We start from the raw sequence: 21225 nt of genomic DNA, 5'->3' as shown, positions 1-21225 counted from the left end.
AGTGGGGGTTGGGGTTAGACAGAAAATGAAGGCACTGGTAGAACGGATGTCAACCATATACAAGGCCATGGATTCTATCTCTAGTGCCATAGAAACAACACAGGTTAATTTAAAAACACGACTAAACAGTAACAACATCAAACCCCACAAAGAACCAAATCAATAAACGGACAGCAAAGCAGACAACCCACAAATTACGAAAAACAAAAAGGCAACAAACATAGGAAAACTGTTTAACTTGACTAGACACCAGAGAAATGCAAATAAAAACTCCACAGAAATTCTACCTCAACCCCATCAAAATGAGAGTTATGAAGAAAACAAACAAAAATGCTGGCATTAATGTGGCTGTGGCTGTAGACAACAGGGAGCCTTTATGTCAGTGGCTCTCAACCTTCCTAATGCTGCGACTCTTTAATACAGTCCCTCAGGTTGTGGTGACCCCAGCCATAAAATTATTTCATTGCTACTTTATAACTGTAATTTCGCTACTATTGTGAATAATGATGTGAATATAGGCTATGCAGGCTGTCTGACAGTTTACCCCCAAAGGAGACACGGCCCACAGGCTGAGAACCTCTGCTATTCTCTCTCTACTATTCTAGTACCACTGGAAATCAGGATGGAGGTCTCTCAAAAAAAAATCTATCAGATGATCTAGCTATAGCACTCCTGTGAATTTATTTGAAGGACTCACAGAGATACTTACACAATAATATCCATTGCAACACTATTCATAACATCTAAGTGTGCCCAACGACAGATGAATTGATAAAGAAATGTGATATATCATCATATTAAGCAAATTAAGCCAGCCTCAGAAAGACAAATATTACAGTTTTTCCCCTCTCATTTATGCTTCCTAGCTTTTATGTAGTCACGTAAAATCATGTATGTTCATATAAAATGAAAGTAGACACGAAATTATTTAGAACAGAGGAGAGAAATGAGAGAAAAATAAGAAATGAAAAGGCATGGTAGCAAGAATTGAAAAAAGCTAGGGGCTAAGAAACCACAAACTAACCCCTACCACTGATCAGAAAGATGGCAGATGACTTCCTTAATGCACACCAGTTGATCCTTCCTGATACGTTCTGAGCTGCAGCTCTTAGAGCAGGCACACAGCTTCTGACAGAAACGTAGGAAGGTTCGGTGCTCAGAGTAAATGGATGTTGGGAAATGAGGATGGGAACCAATAAAATAACAGCCTTTCCTCATTTGTCCCCTCACATCACCTACGGAGTACACACGAGGACTGAGTGCACAGGCAAGGTCTTTCTCAAGTGCGTAGTCTCAAGTCTGTTTCTGTCTCTTCTCCCTTACCCCTTGCGTCTCTACACTTGCCTCCAAGCTCAGACGAGTACAAATATCTACACTGAGATGATTCCGCTGTGTTCCTTGAGTAAACTTCTTGGTTGCCTACCTTTTGACTTACAGTGTACATGAGGCATATGCTACACTGGAGCTGCAAAGATGGATGTTTGATTCTTGTCTTACTGTGGATGTGATTAGGTGTTAACAACTCAGTCAACCAGTGAGGTGCTTTAGGGACGGCACGAAATCGCTTTGGTTATGATAAAACTAGTCTCTAGATTGGTCACACGGGTGAACCTTCCAGGATGCTTCTTAGCATGAGTTTGTTTCATATATGTCCACAAAAATGCGTGCACGAACATACACCCCAAACACCTTACCTTTCTTATTGAGAATTTAAAGCTGAAATTGCATAGGTGACAGTAGCATCTCTAAGCTGTAAACACACTGACTTCCAAAGGACACGGTTTAGCTGCAGAGAAGAGCCAATACAGCCACTGCTAATGTGCTTAATTGATTTAAAGAGATGCCTTCTCTGTTAGTACTTAAAATGTAGCGGCATCTATGTGAGGGTGATTATGTATTAATTTGCCACAGCATTTACATATATCAGCGAGACATTTTATAAATTGAAATTACATCAACTAAGGAGACGGTGTTGATTACGAAGCCTTATTATGTGTGATTATAAGTGCCTTCCAATTATAATAGTTTAATAACTCCCGTGGTTATTCTCAACAATGAAAGTCACACATTTACTAATGTGGGATGGGATGGGATATGGTGAACAGACAGGGTGAGGAGTATTGACTAAGAAGCTTTAGATTAGATTCCTATCGATCTGGTAAATGAGAGTGCCATTGCGGTAACTGCTTTCATGGTATTCAGTTTCTATTGCTGTGTGTCAGCAATTTCACTGGCTGTATATGGGAGACAAATTAAGTGCCAGGCTCTGCGAGTGTCTAGAGCTCCACTGATAACTCTGAATTACTACTGGAGATGGTAAGGTCCCTGCCTACCTCTGTCCCATCTCTGTTTAGGAGGCTGAGCCACAGACTTCTGCACATACTTGACACAGGTGCCGAGTCAAAGGTGAGGTGGTCCTGCTTGCTCTCTGGTAGGGACTAGGTGAGTATGTGTTACTTCTTGCTGGACCCACAGCCCCATAGCTCTGACTTAGACATCTGTCCCAGGTCAGGTTTGGGCATTGGGCACTTTTGTTGTTGTAGTTGTTACTGTTTTGAGAGAGGGTCTCATGCATTCCGAGTTGGTATCTAACTTACAGCCAGAGCTAGACTTGAACTTCCTGAGTCTTTTCTTCTTATACCCCCAGGTGCCAGAATTACACCCATGTGCCCAAGTGCCAGAATTACATCCATGTGCCACCACATCTGGCTCAAAACCATATCAAACCAGAGAATAATATTAGGAGCACTGGAGTCAGGCTCATCAGTTTTCTTATTGAGAATATATTTGTTGAGTATGAAGCATTGCAGTAGCTGCTGGGAAAATGGTGCGATCAGTGATGGCTTCATAGACTTCCACTGTACTAACTGTTCATGCTCAGATTCTAACTACCATATAATCTCTGTTAAGATGGCTACTCAGAGCCCCAGTCTCCTGATAGGCACCAGGTTGGTGCCTGTAAGAATCTACTGTGGCTGTACAAATAAATCGAGTATTAGTCCCGGTACTTTTTGGATATCAGTTTGTTTTGAACTTGGGCAAAAAAAAAAAAAAACTAAATCAGATACAAGCCATGATTATGAATGTGATCCATGAGTTGAAGTAACTCTGACCTCAGTGCTTTTAGTCAAGTCTGGGTAGCAGTCGTTTATAATATCGTAGTGAGAACATGACAACAGGAATGTCATTGCTTATCTTCCTCATGTTTTGCTTTTTCAGATGATACATATGAGATGAACAGCTAAGCATCTTTCCCTTCAGGGTACTGAGAATAAGAATAGTTGAGGGTTTTTTTTTTTGAGAGTCAAGCATAAACTGTGAGTCAAAAATATCAAGGACAAAAGAAAATTCCTAAATTTCAGACAAAATGTATTTTAAATATCGAAGCTGTGGCATTAGAGGCCTTGGATCAGGGATATTTAACTTTTGTTGGAAGGAGTTTCATTTTTTATCTTGTCATGGAAAGAACTCGAGGAGAAGACACCAATCCAGTTTGTTGTAAACACCTAATTAACTATAGAGCTGTGAAATGTTCCCCAATAATTGAATTAGTTGTATCAAAAAACCATGAGATAATTTCAAGTGTTGAAATGAAGGTCCTAAATCAACCACCTAAATTATATGCTCCTTTACCAAAATGTCCAGAGGTCTGTGTAGTCTGGAAGTTGCACACATCCTCACACTGTTCCAGTGAATGCTGGTTTGTTTCCATCTGTGAGCTGCTGGGAGTCATGGGAAAGGCAGGCAGAGGAGGCCGCACTCACTCGGGGGCAGGGTGTGTACCAGGGGTCATCTTAGAAGAAAAATGGGAGATCGTAGCAGAAGGCAGAGGAAGCACAAGGAATCTCAGTACAACTGGGAGGCTGGTACTTAACGGAATCTCAGAGAGGTTTAGAACGCAACCAAGAGACTCGCCTGGAAAGGGCTCGTTTTATTTTTCCAGATGCGCATTGTGGCTGGCGTGAATCTATTTACACTGTGATGGGTTTCATAAGGGCATTTTCATGTGCGTACATAGTGCATCGTGACCATATTCATCCCTAGAGCCTCTTCTTTTCTGAGGAGCCTAAAGTCTCCTTGTCTATGCCTTGATCCCAGACCCACTGAGTTGAGTTCTAGCATAGCCAGGGAGGGAGACATCACTGCCTGGGACAAGAGCTCTCAAGCTTCTTCCTCAGATCAAGACCCTCTTGCAGCTATGGAAATGCAGGTTCCAGGTCCCAACCAGCCACATCACGGTGGAACACAGGGACCCGTGGTTAATAAGCTCTGTAAGGGATGCTGCTGTGTGTGTCCTATGAGCATCATTATTTGATATAAGAACAAACAAACAAACAACAACAAAACAAGGCAAGGAGATAGGGAGAAAACAGTTCAGGCTGAAAGCCCACTATGGTCCCCTTCTTTACTTTAGAAAAGAGTTACAATGCATACAATGCACTCCCCACAAGCATCCCTTCAGAGGAGAGGGGGGTCTCGCCTTCCACTGTTACTGCTGTTAAACCTTGTAGGAGAAATCAAGAGCCATGAAGTGACAGGCCTGTGCGTTTCAACCAGGAAATGTCTTTTTTTTTCCCCCTTTGGTTTTTTGAGACAGGGTCTCTCTGTGTAGCCTTGGCTGTCCTGGATTTGCTTTGTAGAGCAGGCTGTCCTTGAACTCACAGCGATCCATCTGCCTCTGCCTCCCTGAGTGCTGGGACATGTCCTTTAAAGCAATATGCAGAAAGTGATCCTGGAAGCCATTGAGACCACCAGCCAAGACAGCAGTCCTGGCACCTAGCCCTGAGGAAATGACAGGGACAAAAGGCTTTACAGACCAGGGAGGGAGAAATCTCTAAAAATGAAAAAGAACAGAAAATCACTGAAAGTATCATCTCCTTTTTCTTTTTACTTCATGAAAACAGTGGCTTGTTTTGGGGGGGGGGGCATGTTCTTGATATGCTGGTAAAATGGAAGAAAGGCCCTCAGCAGTTTGCTAGCATTCAGTATGAAATGAGAGAGCTGCGTAAGAACATAGTCTAATGATGTGTTGGTTTTCTCGCAGCACCGCCCAGGCTCCGGAACGTTTGCTGGCAGCACCCACACTCTCCTGTGCTGAGGAATAAACTTGGAACAAGGCTGGCAGGCACAGGAGCCTCTGCCTTCGTCATGACAGATGTGCTTGGGACCGGGAGCTGGGCTCTGCTCAGGACTCAGGATGCTCTTAGGAGGACGTCATTTAGCTTGACCCAAATGAACTGGCATGTCACAGGGGTCTGTATAGGACCGGGAAGAGGGCCGGCCAGGAGCCATAGCCAAGCAGAAGAAGTGACTCGCTGTGTTGCACTGCACAGGTTTACTTGTGTTGCCTTCTGGGAAATGGGCATACTGAACGAAGCAGAAAGCCCCGTCAAAGGTGGATTATTATTTTTGGGCCAATCACTTTATGAGCATTATAATTTTTTTTACTTTAATTAATCCTCCATACAAACATTATGCTTCTAAACCAATCATCAATCCACATAAATTCCTATAAACACTCATTTATATATAGACAACTAAAGATGGTCAACAAAATCCAAGATAGTTTTGTTGGAAAGGAATCTTTTTTTTTTTTTAATTTTTGCCTACCTTCAGCTCATTTTATGAGAAAAAAATACATGAAATAATTATTTTTAAACCCAAATTGCATTTAACAGGCAGCGTCAGGTCAAGCCTCTGGGTTGTAAGTTAGCTACTAATGCCATGCAAGCCAAGGCTGTGGAATGCATGTCTGTGAGTCACCATGTGCCAAGACCCTCCACCAATACTTGAGCAGATATCAGTGGGCTCAGAGGGGGAATGGGGGTCTCCACCGTGTACCTGCTATTAATGTGAGGTACTCAGGGACCCAGGCTTATTATAACTACGTAGTTAGGTTCTCTGGCTTCACAAAGATGAGATTTTTGAGGAGGAGAAATGAGAGACAGTGAGTCATTCGCAGACACATAACTAGCAATCTGAAGCCACTGTTAGGATGATTTGATGCCCGCATTTCCTCTTCTGCTCATCTCATTCTAGCCTCTGAAGATCCCCGAGGACTATTTGTCATTCTTTCCCAGCTAGTGACTGCTATGGTCGAATACGGCCCTCTGTTCCATTCGTAGGCTTTTCTCTCTCAAGACGAACAACAAGTCTTTGTTAGATATATTTACTCCCTCGTGTAAGCTCCGTCGTGTCCTTCTTTATTCATCACTATATTGTTCTCCTTTGTCTTCTTTCATTGTTGTTGTTGTTGGTGTTTGTAATATTTCATGTGTTCTCCTCTGGCCCTTCTATTCTTCTGTGACACCCCTTCTCACTCTAGAATACTGCTGAGTGCCTCTCTGCCTCTTTTATGTACACAGCGCAGTAGGGCCGTGGGTCTTGCCAATGGCAGGCTGCTCTGGTTTCTCTGGCACCTGCTATACAGAGCAGACCCTCAATCAAAAAAAAAAAATCCGTTTAGTGACTGCCCAAATGAATGAATACAAGTGAGCTCAGTAACTTTGGTATAATCATAGGCAAAATTATAATTAAATAATGCCCATCGCTTTCATTGTATGTCAACTTAATTTTTTCTTTAAATTGCTCAAAAATGAAAGGAAAAAAAAAAAAGAAAGGAAAGAAGAAAAAGAAAGAAACTGGTTCACGTGAATCAAGGTTGATTCTACATACTATGTAGGTGAAAGGTGGCCCCTGATTTCAATGTCTTGTCTTCTAATACTTGATTGGTTCCTGGATAGGAACCATGTTCCACGTTCTGCATATCATGGGATGGCTGGTAATAGACCCTCTTCTAAGTGCAACTCACGATGCTTTATGCTGTCTTGAAAGGCTGCTTTGTGTTAAGAACTGTGCCTTCTGGACACCGTGGAAGAGTCCAGTAGCAAGGGTCCTTTAAAGGAGCCCTGAAAGACTGGGGCCTGAGTAAGGGCGATTAGGGCTGAAATCCCACCTCTGCCTCTGGCTGTGTGGATGAAGCTGGCGAAGGCTTAAAGCCTCTCTTCATTTCAGCTCCTATTTAGGAACCGAGGATGATAACGATGAGAGTGTAGATGGCAGAAATGGAATTAGAACCACAGTTCTCTGGTTCTGAAGCCCAGGCTCGTAATAACTAGGTATCCTTTCATAATCAAACGAGGCAACCAGCACAGAGATGCCTGAAACAGAGGAAGCGTTTGCTAAAGCAGCCTCAAAAAAGCACGTATGTTAAGAACAACAAGAAGAGAAACGATGCCAACGTGCAAGCACGAGGAGAGCCGCCACAGAGATGCTCCTTGTTTTCCTAGGGAAGGTTTGCATTTAAAATTGTCACTGTGCTTACAAAGTCCACGCTAGAAAGTGGGGAGGAAGAAGGCGCAAGCTGCTGTGAAGATGGAATAGGGGTTCCAGGAAGTTGGGGTGAGCTTATGACATGTCTCGGCTCATCAGGCGTTCAGACAGAGGGCATGGTGTGGGTCTTCTGCTCTCAAAGGAAGATGAGCAGTGAGCCTGAAGCGGACATTCAAGGTTCCTACTCTGCCAGGACCCGGAGGGAGTTTGTTTTATTCTGACGTTCGAATAGAAGACTGGAAGACCTTCATGGACCATGGCCTTCCTGGCGCTTTCATAAAGGATTGATTAAGTGGCTCGTGTAGAGAAAGCTTGCCTGGCTCTTCCTGGCCATTTCATGATAAGTGTGAACATATCTGTTGGTCAGGTATTTGCTGATCCACTATATTCCTCTGACAGTGATAATACAGGAGTTAAGTCTGATTACACTGGAATGATAATCTTACTTTTTTTTTTTTTTTTACTTTTAACTTAGACCTTTTATGATATAAGATGAATTTATTCATTGGCCTGGAGAAAGAAAGAATGTTCATCAAATTCTTATCTGACAAGATTACATCAAGAGGGTTGGTGGTGATGGAGAGAGATGATTTCATGCATCATCTCACGTGATGTTCTTAACCGCACAACAAGGTTGACTGTTCCGTGGTCTTCATTTATCAGATAAGGATACAGGCTCAGGGTCAACTCCAAGGTCAGGACATTTGGCCAAGTTGGTGAGAGATGAAGGCGAGACACAAGTCTGTGGCTTCTGGTTCTACATTTTAGTCTTGTGCTACTAATCAATGTATTTATGTAAGAGGAAAATAGTTTTCAAGTGGCATTCTGGCTGCCTGAAGGTGAAAACAAGTACTAAAGAAAATGATATTATAAGTGGGAGTCTAGACTTGCCAATGCATGTCTTTAATGTTGTATAGTAGGAAGTATACACACAGATGAGCAGGGGTGTCAAATGTGTGTTTCACTTAATATAAGTGTTGCTTAAAATGACTGGGTCCTTGCATGCAGGATAGACTCCATTTGTGACATGATCAAGTGATCTCTGGTGATGCCCGCATCGTTTTTAATATCTTCAGAGATGAATGATAATTGTTGCATATTCCACACTATAGTAGTAAAATTATAGATGAACATGGCGTTTGTGTGGCAGTAAAAGCTGGAAACAGACCTCCTGGAAAATTTCTCAGGAGCCATTCTTTTCGGTTGATAATATGAATTCTGTAAGGCATTCAAAATGTCTATATAGCAAAAGTGAGTGAAAATCAAATTTTACTGGTTATCGAATATTTACCAGCGATGTTCACATATTTTTTTCAAACATCTTTAACTCTTTGAGAAAGTTCTTTTTTTTTTCTTTCGTCCCCCTTTTCCCTTTGAAGCTGCCACAACGGAAGACCAGAGCTGCTGGCAGGGGATACAAGTAGTGTAGAAAATCCATAGCAGTATTTGAAGATATTTCCACCTGCATCTTTCTCAAGGCAGCTCATGATAAGCCAGTCGTAGCATGTCGGCATAACAGTCTTTGTAGGTTATGTTGACCAGTGTTTTTATTTGAAGAAAGTACACCTTAACCCTGGGCCTTTGCAACCCAAAATTCACAGATAGTCCTGCGATGCATCCTAATCTGGCTTGAGCTTCCTTATATAGTTCAGGCTGGCCTCGACTTTGTGATTCTCCTGCATCAGCCTTCTAGGTACTGGGATGTAGGACTTGCCACCATGTATGGATCAATTTAGGAAACTCATCTCAGGACCCAGAGCCAGCAGGAGGACAAAGACAAGCATCCATGCCTCCTAAATGCAGCTCAGGACCATTTCTGTTCAGTAAACACCAATAACAATTAGGAACATGGGCATTAGAACCACTCTGTCCACATTCCAACTCTGTCTGGATGACAGAGGTGAATTTGCCTCAGTTATACGGAACTTGATTGTCAGCTGGCAAGTGAAGGTAATAGTATGTGGTGAGGTTGACTAGATGAGTTAACACTTGCAAAGGGCTCAGAGCCGTGACTGCCCCGTAATAAACATTTGATGAGCAGCTATGATTGCTCCTATTTTGTCTTTTGAGACCCAAGTCCAGTATAGAAACTTCTGGAGGGGTGCAGTGAAGGAGAAATAGTATAAATAACATAAAAAGGTAACCTTTAGGAGAACTGTGAAGTCCATAGCTCTGGAGAGACAATAGGAAATGGCACATGGTCCAGGCTAGGAAACTACAAGGGCTAGAGAAGACCAACATAAGCTGATGATGGAAATAAGAAGCCAGGAGAAGCCACAGTCACCCTGCAGCATTAACTGAAGGGAACATTCTACCCTGAACCAGGACAATTATCCTCCTGACTTCCTGTCTCACATTCACCAGACACTTTCAGAATCTCTGCTCAACTCTGCTGTAAAGGTACGAGGGAGACATAAATACGTAATACTGCTATACCGTTAGTGACGAAATGATTCTCTTTTTTTCTCCTTTTTAAAAATTAATTTATTCTTGTTACATCTCAATGGTTATCCCATCCCTTGTATCCTCCCATTCTTCCCTCCTTCCCATTTTCCCCTTATTCCCCTCCCCTATGACTGTTCCTGAGGGGGATTACCTCCCCCTGTATATGCTCATAGGGTATCAAGTCTCTTCTTGGTAACCTGCTGTCCTTCCTCTGAGTGCCACCAGATCTCCCCCTCCAGGGGACACGGTCAAAGGTGAGGCACCAGAGTATGTGAGAAAGTCATATCCCATTCTCCACTCTACTGTGGAGAGTGTTCTGTCCATTGGCTAGATCTGGGTAGGGGTTTAAAGTTTTACAGCCTGATAAAAAGATGTGTCATGGCTCTGACAAGGTGGCACTTGAACAGAGACCTGAATGTGATGAAGGAATAAGCTCTATGAACATCTAGAGAAAGAATATTGAGGCAGAGACAAGAGCAAATGTCATCCTGACTAGAAGGCTATAGGAAGTCTAAAAATAGACAGGGTGATCAATGGAATCAAATCGAAGACCCAGACATAAATACACACACCTATGGTCACCTGAATTTTTGACAAAGAAGCCAAAACTATACAATGGAAAAAAATGCATCACCAACAAATGGTGCTGTTCTTACTGGATGCCTACATGTAGGAGAATGCAAATAGATCCATATTTATCACCCTGCACAACACTCAAATCCAAGAGGATCAAAAAACCTCAACATAAACCAGATACACTAAATGTAATAGAAGAGAAAATGGGGATGAGCCTTGAACACACTGGCAGAGGAGACAATGTTCTGAACAGAACATCAACAGCTCAGGCTCTAAGATCAACAATTAATAAATGGGACCTCATGAAACTGAAGAGCTTCTGTAAAACAACATTTTCAATGGGAAAAAAATGGCAGCCTATAGAATGAGAAAGGATCTTCACCAACTCTACATCTGACAAAGGGCTAATATTCAAAATACATAAAGAGCTCAAGAAATTGAGCACCACCACACCTAATAACAAAATTTAAAAATTGGGTACAAAGTTAAAGAGAGAATTCTCAAAAGAGGAATCTCTAATGGCGGATGAGCACTTAAGGAAAAGCTCAATGTCCTCAGTCATCAGGGAAATATAAATCAAAATGACCCTGAGATTCCATTTTACACCTATCAGAACGGCTAAGATCAAAATCTAAAATGACAGCACATGCTGGCAAGGATGTGGATAAAGGGGAACACTCCTCCATTGTTGGTGAGAGCGCAAACTTATACAACCACATTAGAAATCAATCTGGTGCTTTCTCACCATGCTATGTTCCTAGCAGCTTTATTTGTAATAGCCAGAATCTAGAAACAACCTAGATGTCCCTCAACCAAAGAACGCATAAAGAAACCGTGGCACATTTATATAATGGAATATGACTTAGCTATTAAAAACAAAGACACCATGAAATTTTCAGGCAAATGGATGGAACTAGAAAATATCGTCCTAAGTGAGGTAACCCAGACCCAGAAAGCCACACATGGTATGTATTCAGTTATAAGCCAATATTAGCCACAAAGTACAGGATAACCATGCTACCTTGACAACATTCTTGACAATTACATCTCAGTACAAGTAAACAAAAGACAGAATTAAAAGAATGTGGGTTAGCCAACTCTTGTATTGTTAAGGTGAAAAATAACTGTGACTATGAAAAAAAGAGAAGAAAATACATTTGATATGCTCCATGTCCCTGAACTTGTATCATGTTAATAACATGATAAACATTTTACTGGTCAGTATTTAATTCAAGCCTTGGAGCTTATTCCTAAAACAGAAGCCTGGTGGTAGGGACCGAGGCAGGGAACTTTTATACAGTTACTGCCCAGAGGCTTAGTTGGTGGGACTGGGTTTGGAGAATCAAGCCTAGACTCTGTAGGTCCTGGGAATCTCCCAGTTTTTCCCATTTGGCTCCAGAAGAAGATGCTTGGGTTAGACCTTCTAGAAGTGAAAGATAGTTGAGTCAAGTTAAGCATAGGAAACAGCTTAGCAAGCGGGGACTCCACTTGATTTGGGCTATGCATTAGCCCCTCTTCTAATAATGGACTTTGCAGCCTGAGACCCTTACCTCACTAAGTGTACACACACACACACACACACACACACACACACACACACACACACACACGCACACACACACACCCTATACCTCTCCAAACAACGTACCTAACAACCTGTTAAAAACCTAAGCCCCCATCTTCATCAAACCACATAGAAATAACCAATACAAATAAATTACTCTCCTGAGCAACCTCAAGACAATGCTCCATTTCTAGTCAAACATGTCTAGGAGTGCATCTTGAAGTGAAGAGAAGTGGCCCGGTCAGGCCCCAAACCATTTTGATAACATGTGCAGTAATACTAAGTGTCCTAAGTGTTCTTTTAAGATGAATCCTCTGTTTACCATCTTACACGTATGCATAATTGGACACGTTATATGATTAAAATCAGATGCATTATGGGAAGGGACATGCGCAGTAGAAAAAAAGGTTATGTAACTTGAAGGCCTCAAGTCAAAACTGAGAACCACTCTTGTTATATTGGTGCCTTAGCAACCAAAGACCTCCTTCTTTTGAGCCTCATTAAAGAAAACCTCACGCGCTGGGCGGTGGTGGTGCACGCTTTTAATCCCAGCACTTGGGAGGCAGAGGCTGGCGGATCGCTGTGAGTTCAAGGCCAGCCTGGTCTACAAAGTGAGACCAAGACAGTCAAGGGTAACACAGAGAAACCCTGTCTCGAAAAACAAAACAAAAACAAAAAACAAACAAACACAAAACAAAACAAAAAAGAAAGAAAAGAAAAGAAAACCTCATGCAATAATTGGGCCCTTGAGTATCCTCACTCATTGGCCTGCTCTTGCCCTTGACAGTATAGTTTCTGATATGATCTGATAAAGACCAGAAGTACACGAAGCCTCGCTAACCAAAAGTGCACACAACTCTGAAAAAACAGTTGCCATTAGAACAGAAATGAGGAAAGTTACAAGAGGCCCCAACACAGTTCTCTAGGGTAAAAATGGCAGAACACGACTTTTGATCAAGTTTTCAGCCAGAAAATATTTATTCATATGTAGTTTGAGACTATTGCGTGTTTTTTCTTTCTCTTCTTCTTCTTTTTTTCTGAATTAATGACCATATCAATTAAATTTTGGTCCATGTCAGGATTTCTGGGAGACGAGTGGCAATGGAAAATGTTGGCATTTCTCAAACGATCAATGAAAATGCAGCAGCATGTATGACATGTTCAGCTGGCCATAGTGCAACTGAGCTGACACAAGCAAACGACTCAACACTGCTGTCTATTCATAGTCTATGCAATTGATACACAATATAATTCTAGTGCCAGAAATGGGATGCGAATGATTTTAGCTGTAAATACGTCAACGTTCTAGCAGCACGGAGAATAATGTTGGTGTGCGTTTAGCATCCTAAATGTAAAGTTTAAAATTGTCTTATTAGAAAAATCTTGCTTAGTCTTTGGGAAAAAAAATTGCATTTCTATGCAAAGATGGAACACAGTATTCTTGGCTGAGTTCTGAAAGTCAGCATCATTTTGTGGCATGTGATTAGCACATCTCAAAAGCAACAATTCCAGAAAGTTTAAATTTAGCTGGGAAAAGCCAAAGGCATTTATCTATTCATGTGTAGGCATGGAATGTGAGCTTCACTTTGGTGCTTAAAATGCCATGTAGTAACATGGAAGTCCCAGGAGATGTGACCTCTGGATTCTGATTTCACATTTAGAAACCAAGTAATAACAACAACAACAACTCCTCCTCCTCCTCTTCCTCTTCCTACTGGTCTATAATTAGCTAACAATCAAATCTGATCAAATAAAAATGGTTGTCAAGGAAGAAATACTGTTTTTGCTTTGAGGATAAGTAGGATATAATTCTTATCTGATATTCTAGGTCAGTAGAGCCTAGAGAATCCCAATGCATCAAGTTTTCATGGCAACCTTAAGCTTTTTTTCCCTAAGCTACACTGCCTACTGACGACTAACAGAAAGAACACATTTTATCCTCAGTATTTGAATTTTATTTTAAAATTGGCCTTTGTTGTTGCCTAAAAACCAATTTGTATTAGTTTTGTTTTTAAGGGGAAATTTCATGAAACATAGGATCTTAATGGAATGGGTATTTGTTTGTTTGTTTGTTTTGCTTCGTCTGATTTAACAGTAAGGATTTTAATGATACAACCCATATATATTTTTACATATGCACTACTCTAATTAATTTCTTGATATTATTCCAAAGGTCATTGCAGCTCTACTGCATTTTCCATTCTTGTTTTACCTTTGCTTCATTTTGGATCATTCTGTTGCTCTTCATTCAAGTTCACGAACTTTGTGTATGTGTGTGTGTAAGTCACAGGTTAGTTTAATTAGTGTACAGTCCTGCTAACACTCTCCTAGCACAGGTAGTCTTGCTAGGCACAGGCCATCTTACTGTATGGACATGGACTCTGAGGGGGTTTCACTTACTGGCCTAGGTAGTTGTAGAGGTCTTTTCACAGTGACCACCTAGCTATGGAGTGCCCTCCCACCCTGTTGTCTGTTCTCCGAGTTGTTCTTTTGTTGTTGTTTGCTTGTTTGTTTTTGTTTTTTTGAGACAGGGTTTCTCTGTGTAGCCTTGGCTGTCCTAGACTCACTTCGTAGACCAGGCTGGCCTCGAACTCACAGCGATCCGCCCGCCTCTGCCTCCCAAGTGCCGGGATTAAAGGCGTGCGCCACCACGCCTGGCCTCAGAGTTGTTCTTATTACTAGTCCCTGGCTCTTTGTTTGGACCATAAAGTTGTGCAGTCAAGTTCCCAGCATGCACTGTGCAGAGTTTGTGAGCTGGGATTTTTGGTTGTTGCTTATTTGTTTTCTAACACACCTTTCTTTTCTATGTCTTTGTCCTCAGACTTCCAGCTCTGGTTTGACCTAGATCTGCTCTTCACCTCAGGCCAGCAAAGCAGTCACACAAAACTCTCTCAGGCTATCCTTGCTTCTGTGGCCCATGCAGGCAAAATCTGGAAGCAGCTTTAGAACTCTCTACTCTCCCTTCTCTATCTGAACTCTGTATGAGTTCAAAGCAGGGATAGGCTTCCCGAGGTCCTGGTCTCAAAAATAAAGCAAAGCACAGAGAAAGAAACTAGTTTAATCTCCTGAGATGTTGAAATGAGTACAAACGAAGGGGACATCTGACTTAAAGTGGTAACTATTCACCATTCAATTAAATGGTGCTCTGATAGTAAATGACAAATACTAACCCGGCCTCGGGTAGTTGCTTTATGTTGTGGCAGTAGTTTTCCCTCTCATTTTTGATAGATAAGGTTTTAAGGTTATTCTAAGAAAAGAAAGCAGGGCATTTAAAAGATCCAGCCAGCTGGGTGTGGTGATGCACACCTTCAGTCTCAGCACTCAGGGAGGCAGAGGCAGGCGGATCTCTATGAGTTTGAGGCCAGCCTGGTCTACAAAGTGAGTCCAGGACTGCCAGGGCTATTACACAGAGAAACCCTGTATTGAAAAACCAAATAAATAAATAAATAAACAAACTTTTACAACTGGAATATGACGTCAAACATGAATCGATATTTTAAAACCACTTTTATTAAATATTTATCTGCTATAAAGGAATATTTATGAAATATATGTAAATTTTAGAGTACTATTCTTAAAATTTTAATGTGCAAACAAACCACCTGGGATCTTGTTAAAATGCAGACTCTGAGTCAGGTGAGATCTGGGGTGGGCACTATGACCTGTCTTCCGTATTCCCAACAAAATCCTGTATTTCTGCTCTTGCAGACCTAGCCTTTAAGTCACAAAAATAAAAGCAGAGTTAAAACCACCACCACCCGTGTGTACTCAGAGACCACCAGTATCTTGATGGGCCCCGTGTACCCTTCCGGATCACACTCCTCCCCTTCCTCTAGTCTCTTATGTTTTCATTATCATCTTGCTCTTACTAATAATTTTATTGCACAGGATTATCTCCCCAAATAATTTAGTTTTGCGTGTTGTAGAATGTAAGAGCCAATGGAATCGCCTGTGTATAAGCTTTGGTTTATTTATTATTGCATTCTGTCCCGAGGCTCATTCTTATTCTTTTTGTTTCTTTTTTTAATTTATTCTCTTACATATAACCTTAGTTTGTTCATTTTCATTGCTATATGGAATTCTTCTTTATGAGTGTGTGTATATATGCACACACACACACACACACACACACACACACACACATATACCTGTTTTCTCATTGATAGGCTTTGAAGTTTCAATTTCATGTGGTCATGAAAATTTCTGATGCATATACTGAGACTTAATCCTGTTATACACATAGATGTTGAATCACTGCTTTAGGATACACATATTTTCCACTTTAGTGCCAATTTTGATGCCGAACTATTTACACAGTGTCTGACTGCTTTATTCTGCCACCAACTGTGCAGATCTGCTTGTTCTCCTCGGTGTTGTTTTATATAGCTACATAAGAAACTGTCACATGCTTAGTGGGCTAAATCTACAAGTGCATTTTATGTTGTGGTTCTGTAGGTTGGAAGTCCAAGTAGGCTAGTCTGCATCCTTAGCTCAAAAGTGTCACCTTGTCTGAAGATGCTGTGGGGAAAATTTGCTTCCAAACCAATTCAGATTGTTGGCAAAGTCTGGTAATTCTCAGTTCCTGGACCACACTCATTTTCTTGTGACCTGTTAGTTAGCTAGCACCTGCTCTGACAATTGGAGGACACTTTCACATCATTATCCTAAATACCCTAATAGTCATCCCTGGAGAATTTAAGTGCATTATATTCCTCTTACGTTTCAAGTCCCTCTGAACTAGAGAAAACTCTAAGCTTTAAACATGCTCCTGTGATTAGTTTAGGCATATTCAAGTAGTCTCTCTTTGGACATTTAGGATGCTGCAATCACAGGAAAAAGACTAGAAATGAAGGTGATGGAACCCACCTACTGTATCCTGTCTAAAAAAAAAAAAAAAAAAAAAAAAAAAAAAAAAAAAAAAAGGCAGTGGTAGCCAAACTGGCCTCAATAATTCGCTAGACGCCACCTGCATAGCCAAATGCATTCATCACTTTTGCAGTTCTCAGCCTCTATTTGGAGCTCAGAATATCAAAATTGAACGTCACGATTAGCCAAGCCATCTAAACCAGGTGGTAAACAAAGAAGAGGTGACTGTATTAGGTCCCTTTCTGTCCCAGTGACAGACTACCATGACAAAAAGCAACTTAGGGGAGAGACGGTTTATTTTGTCTTGCAGCTCCAGAGGTGTTAGGAGAAGGCATGGCAGCAGGAACAGGGCTAGCCTGGCAGTCCGGAAGCTGACAGCTCAAACCCCGCCCCCCAGGGATGTACTTCCTGCAGCAAGGTTCCACCTCCTAAAGGCTCCATAATCTTTCTAAACAGCACCACAAGATACCTAACCGAGTGTTTAAATATATGAGCCCATAGGGGCAACATTTCTCACTCAAAATGCAATAATTTCTGATCCAAAGTAATGTTGAAAGCAAGTAAGAACCCAGGAGAAATTGATTCGTTTCAGACCCTGGCAATCGGTCTCTAGGTCTCTCAGCTCTGCTCTCTGGGCTCAGGCATCCGCCTTGGACACGTCTTTCATTTTTCATAGTCTTTGGATAGTTTTATCGGCTTTCTTTTAATCCCAGTACTCAGGAGGCAGAGGCAGAGGCAGGTGGATCGCTGTGAGTTCGAGGCCAGCCTGATCTACAAAGCAAGTCCAAGACAGCCAAGGCTAACACAGTGAGACTGTCTTGAAAAACCGAAAGTCAAGAACCTAAAAAAAAAAAAAAAAAAAAAAAAGCTTAATTAATTAGTTAATTAAATCGTGGGTGTGCACGAGTTCATGTGTCTGCACATGAGAGGCCAGAAGAGGGTGCTGGATCCCTCAGACTGGACTTACAGGCAGAACCAGAGCTATGGATGGAGTTGTCACACACTGTGCTCATGGTTGCGCGGTAAGCACTCTTAGCCTCTGAGCCGTCTCACTAGAACCAGTTCAGGTCTCTTCTTATACCTTTATGTGTGTCCCAGAGACCCAACTCAGGTCCTCAGGCTTGCGTCGGAAACCCTTTGACCAGCGGAACCAGCTCCCTGGTGGTTATCAGTCACTTTCTGTAGCAGACAGAGTCTGGGAGGTCTGAGGATCCCCCCTTTCCTTGTATCCTGTCTTTGTTCCTTTATTCTTGTGGGTAGTATGTCTGCCAATATAATTAATTCCTCAGTAACCTTTTGCATTTCCTGTGGATGTCACAGGGACTCACTATGCTATATTGAGAATCGCGCATACAGTTTGTCAAGCCGTCCCATCACATTATTTGTCCTCTGCCAACATACAGGACTTCAAGGTTGGCTGAGAAGGGCTATGAGAGTCACCTAATTTCCTAGAAGTGTGTTTGGAGGCCACGGCCTCTTCTGAGTTTTTCTGCTGCTTCAGCATCCATTTCTGACTTTTGGCATCATTTTGCCATCTGGGGAAAATTTTAAGAAATCATTTATCCTGAAATTCTTTCATTTTAAAGCACCTCCCTTCCTTATTTTTTTCCTCTCACAGATTACTGTAAGCAGCATCAGCATCAGCATCAGCATCAGCAATAGCAGCAGCAGCAGTGGCGGTGGCCGTGGTGGTAGTGGCAGAGGCCGCCAGGCCTCAGCTTCATCAGTTTTCCTAGAAAGCTCCTTAGCTGTATATCGAATCGCATCTCATTGTTTAAGGTGTAATTGCAAAGACTGACTCTGCTGACCTGGATTTGTCCATTTCAAACAGCAGGATCCTGGCTTTCTTCTCAGTCCCTCCGCCAGCATTCCTTTTTATTTATTTATTTTTATTAATAATATATTTTCATAGTCTATTCTGATTATAGTTTTCCCCTCCCCAATTCTTCTCAGATCCTCCCATTTCCCCATCCACTCAAATCAACTCCATTTTTTCTTTTTCTCTTATTAGACTACAAACAGGCATTTAAAAAAAAAAAAAGATCAAAATAAACAAACCAGAAAAGAAAAAGAGCTTGAGGCATCACCATCCCTGTTGTACCACGGAGCTATGGTAATAAAAAACAGCATGATATTGACATAAAAACAGATCCACTGATCAATGGAATCAAATTGAAGACCCAGCTATAAACCCACACACCTGTGGATGACTGATTTTTAATAAAGGCCAGAAATGCACACTGGGAAAAGGGGCAAATGACACTGTTCAAACTAGATGTCGGCATGCAGAAGAATGCAAATAGGTCCATACCTATCACCTGCATAAAACTCAACTCCAAATGGATTAAAGACCTCAACATAAAACCAGGTACAACAAATCTGACACAAGAGAAAAGTGGAGAACAGCCATGTACACACTGGGGCTAACTCAGACACTAAGATCAACAATTAATAAGTGGGGCCTCATGAAACTGAGAAGCTTTTGTAAGGCAAAAGACACTGTCAATCAGACAAAAAGGCAACCTGAATTTTACCAAGCCCACATCTGAGAGAGGGTGTAATATCTAAAATACACAAAGAACTGGGAGAAAAAAAAAAGCTGGACAGCAAGAAAACAAATGACCCACTTAAAAAAATGGGGTACAGACATAAACAGAATTCTCAAAAGAGGGAACATAAATGGCTGAGAAACACCCTAAGGAAATGTTCTACATCCTTAGCCATCAGGGAAATGCAAATTAAAAAAAAACTACTTTGAGGTTTCATCTTAGGAGAATCAGAATGGCCACGCAATGGGATGGCAGCTCATGCTGGGGAGTACGTGGAGGAGGGAGACACTCATGTGTTGCTGGTAAGAATGCAAATTTGTCTAGCCGCTGCAGAAATCAGTGTGGCAGTTCCTTAGGAAGGTGGGGATACATGTACCTCAAGACTCAGCTACAGCACTCTTTGGGCATACCCGAAGGATTCCACTGCCAATATTCTTAAAGCCTAGGTTCCTGCTTATTACTTACCATTATATTTGGGAGGTGTTCTATGTATATAAACATAGTTAGGTCTAACTTTTGAAGGGCTCTTGCAGGCTGGAGCAGTCCTTCCCCCATTCCCTCTGTCTTGCTAAACTGTTATATGACATCGTAAACCTAGACACCAAGGTCTGTTCCCTTATGTGGCCACTTTTTCCTCCTGAGGCTGACTACCATGGTCCAGATATCAAGATGCTCCAGCACACAACAGTGATATTTGCTCAACCATGTTCATAGCAGCCTTATTCATAATAGCCAGAACATGGAAACAGCCTGAGTGTCCCTCAGTAGATAATTGGATAAGAAACAGTGATACATTTACACTATGGAATACTACTCAGCTATTAAAAACAAGGAATTTCTGAAATTTGTGGATAAATGGATTGAACTAGAAATGATCATAATGAGTGAGTTAACCCAGAAGCAGAAAGACTCAAATGGTATGTACTCACTTATATCTGGACACTAGCCCAAGGGGCATGTCCCATGAAAGTCTTCACTAACCAGGAATGTGAGACAGAGGGAAGGACATCCTATTGGCACTCTAGGTGAGAGAAGCATGGGATAATGGGGAAATAGAAGGATCCAGAGGGTCCTAGAAACCTACAAGAAAAACACTATGATGGGCGGATCTGGGCCCAGAGGTCCTGCTCAAACTATGGCACCAGCCAAGGACAATACATGCAATAAACATCAAACACTGACCTAGATCTAGCTAATGGACAGGACATTCTCCACAGTTGAGTGGAGAGTGAGATCTGACTCTCACACAAACTCTGGGCCCCGTATTTGACCACATCCCCTTGATGGGGAGGCCTCGTGGCACTCAGAGGAAGGAAAGCAGGCTACCAAAAAGACACTTGATACCCTATGAGCATATACACGGGGAGAAGGTTCCCCTCAGTCACAGTCATAGGGGAGGGGCGTAGGGGGAAAGCGGGAGGGAGGGTGGAATGGGAGGATACAAGGGATGGGATAACAATTGAGATGTAATATGAATGAATTAATAAAATTAATAAAAAAAACAAAGTATTGAAGTCCAGCAACCAAGAGATCCCTTTTGCGTCACTTAATTAACACACCCAATCAAAATTAAACACCTCGTCCTAACACAGGGTTTCCCTTGGTCCCTTTATAAAGTGCCCTTTACCTATGGGTCACATCTGTCTCCTCTCTATCCAGAGGCAGTCCTTTGTCCCTCCAAGGCAAATATCCCCTTTCCCCATCTCCTTTGTTTCCTTCCCTTCTCTGTAGTCCTGTATCTCCTGCCTCTGTCTCTTATTCCCTAACCTTTGTTCCTCTGGGGCAAATACATCTCTTTTGTGTTGAGAACTTGGTCTTGGTAAGTCTGGTGCTGATACCAGCCCTTTCAACTTTTACTTACTTTCATATCTATATCTATATCTATATCTATCT

The 21225-nt window shown here is 41.8% G+C and overlaps 1 protein-coding gene across 22 annotated transcripts in view; it reads right to left on the bottom strand.

Annotated features, from left to right (window-relative positions):
* ANKS1B (ankyrin repeat and sterile alpha motif domain containing 1B) overlaps positions 1–21225 on the bottom strand; it is a 999563-nt gene that overhangs the window by 217113 nt on the left and 761225 nt on the right. For 3 of the 22 annotated variants that reach the window (XM_084796574.1, XM_084796576.1, XM_084796577.1), the window contains exon 1: positions 4259–4264. The exons of the other annotated variants lie outside the window; for them this stretch is intronic. The gene's annotated coding sequence lies outside the window, so the exon portion shown is untranslated. Of the gene's footprint in view, positions 1–4258; positions 4265–21225 lie in introns of those variants that run through there. 22 annotated transcript variants of the gene reach the window in all.

The sequence above is a fragment of the Acomys minous genome, assembly GCF_964271855.1.
Source record: "Acomys minous genome assembly, chromosome: 9".
Classification (NCBI taxonomy): Eukaryota; Metazoa; Chordata; class Mammalia; order Rodentia; family Muridae; genus Acomys; species Acomys minous.
The sequence above is the reverse complement of the archived record's forward strand: the minus strand, read 5'-3'. Positions and strand labels throughout refer to the sequence as shown.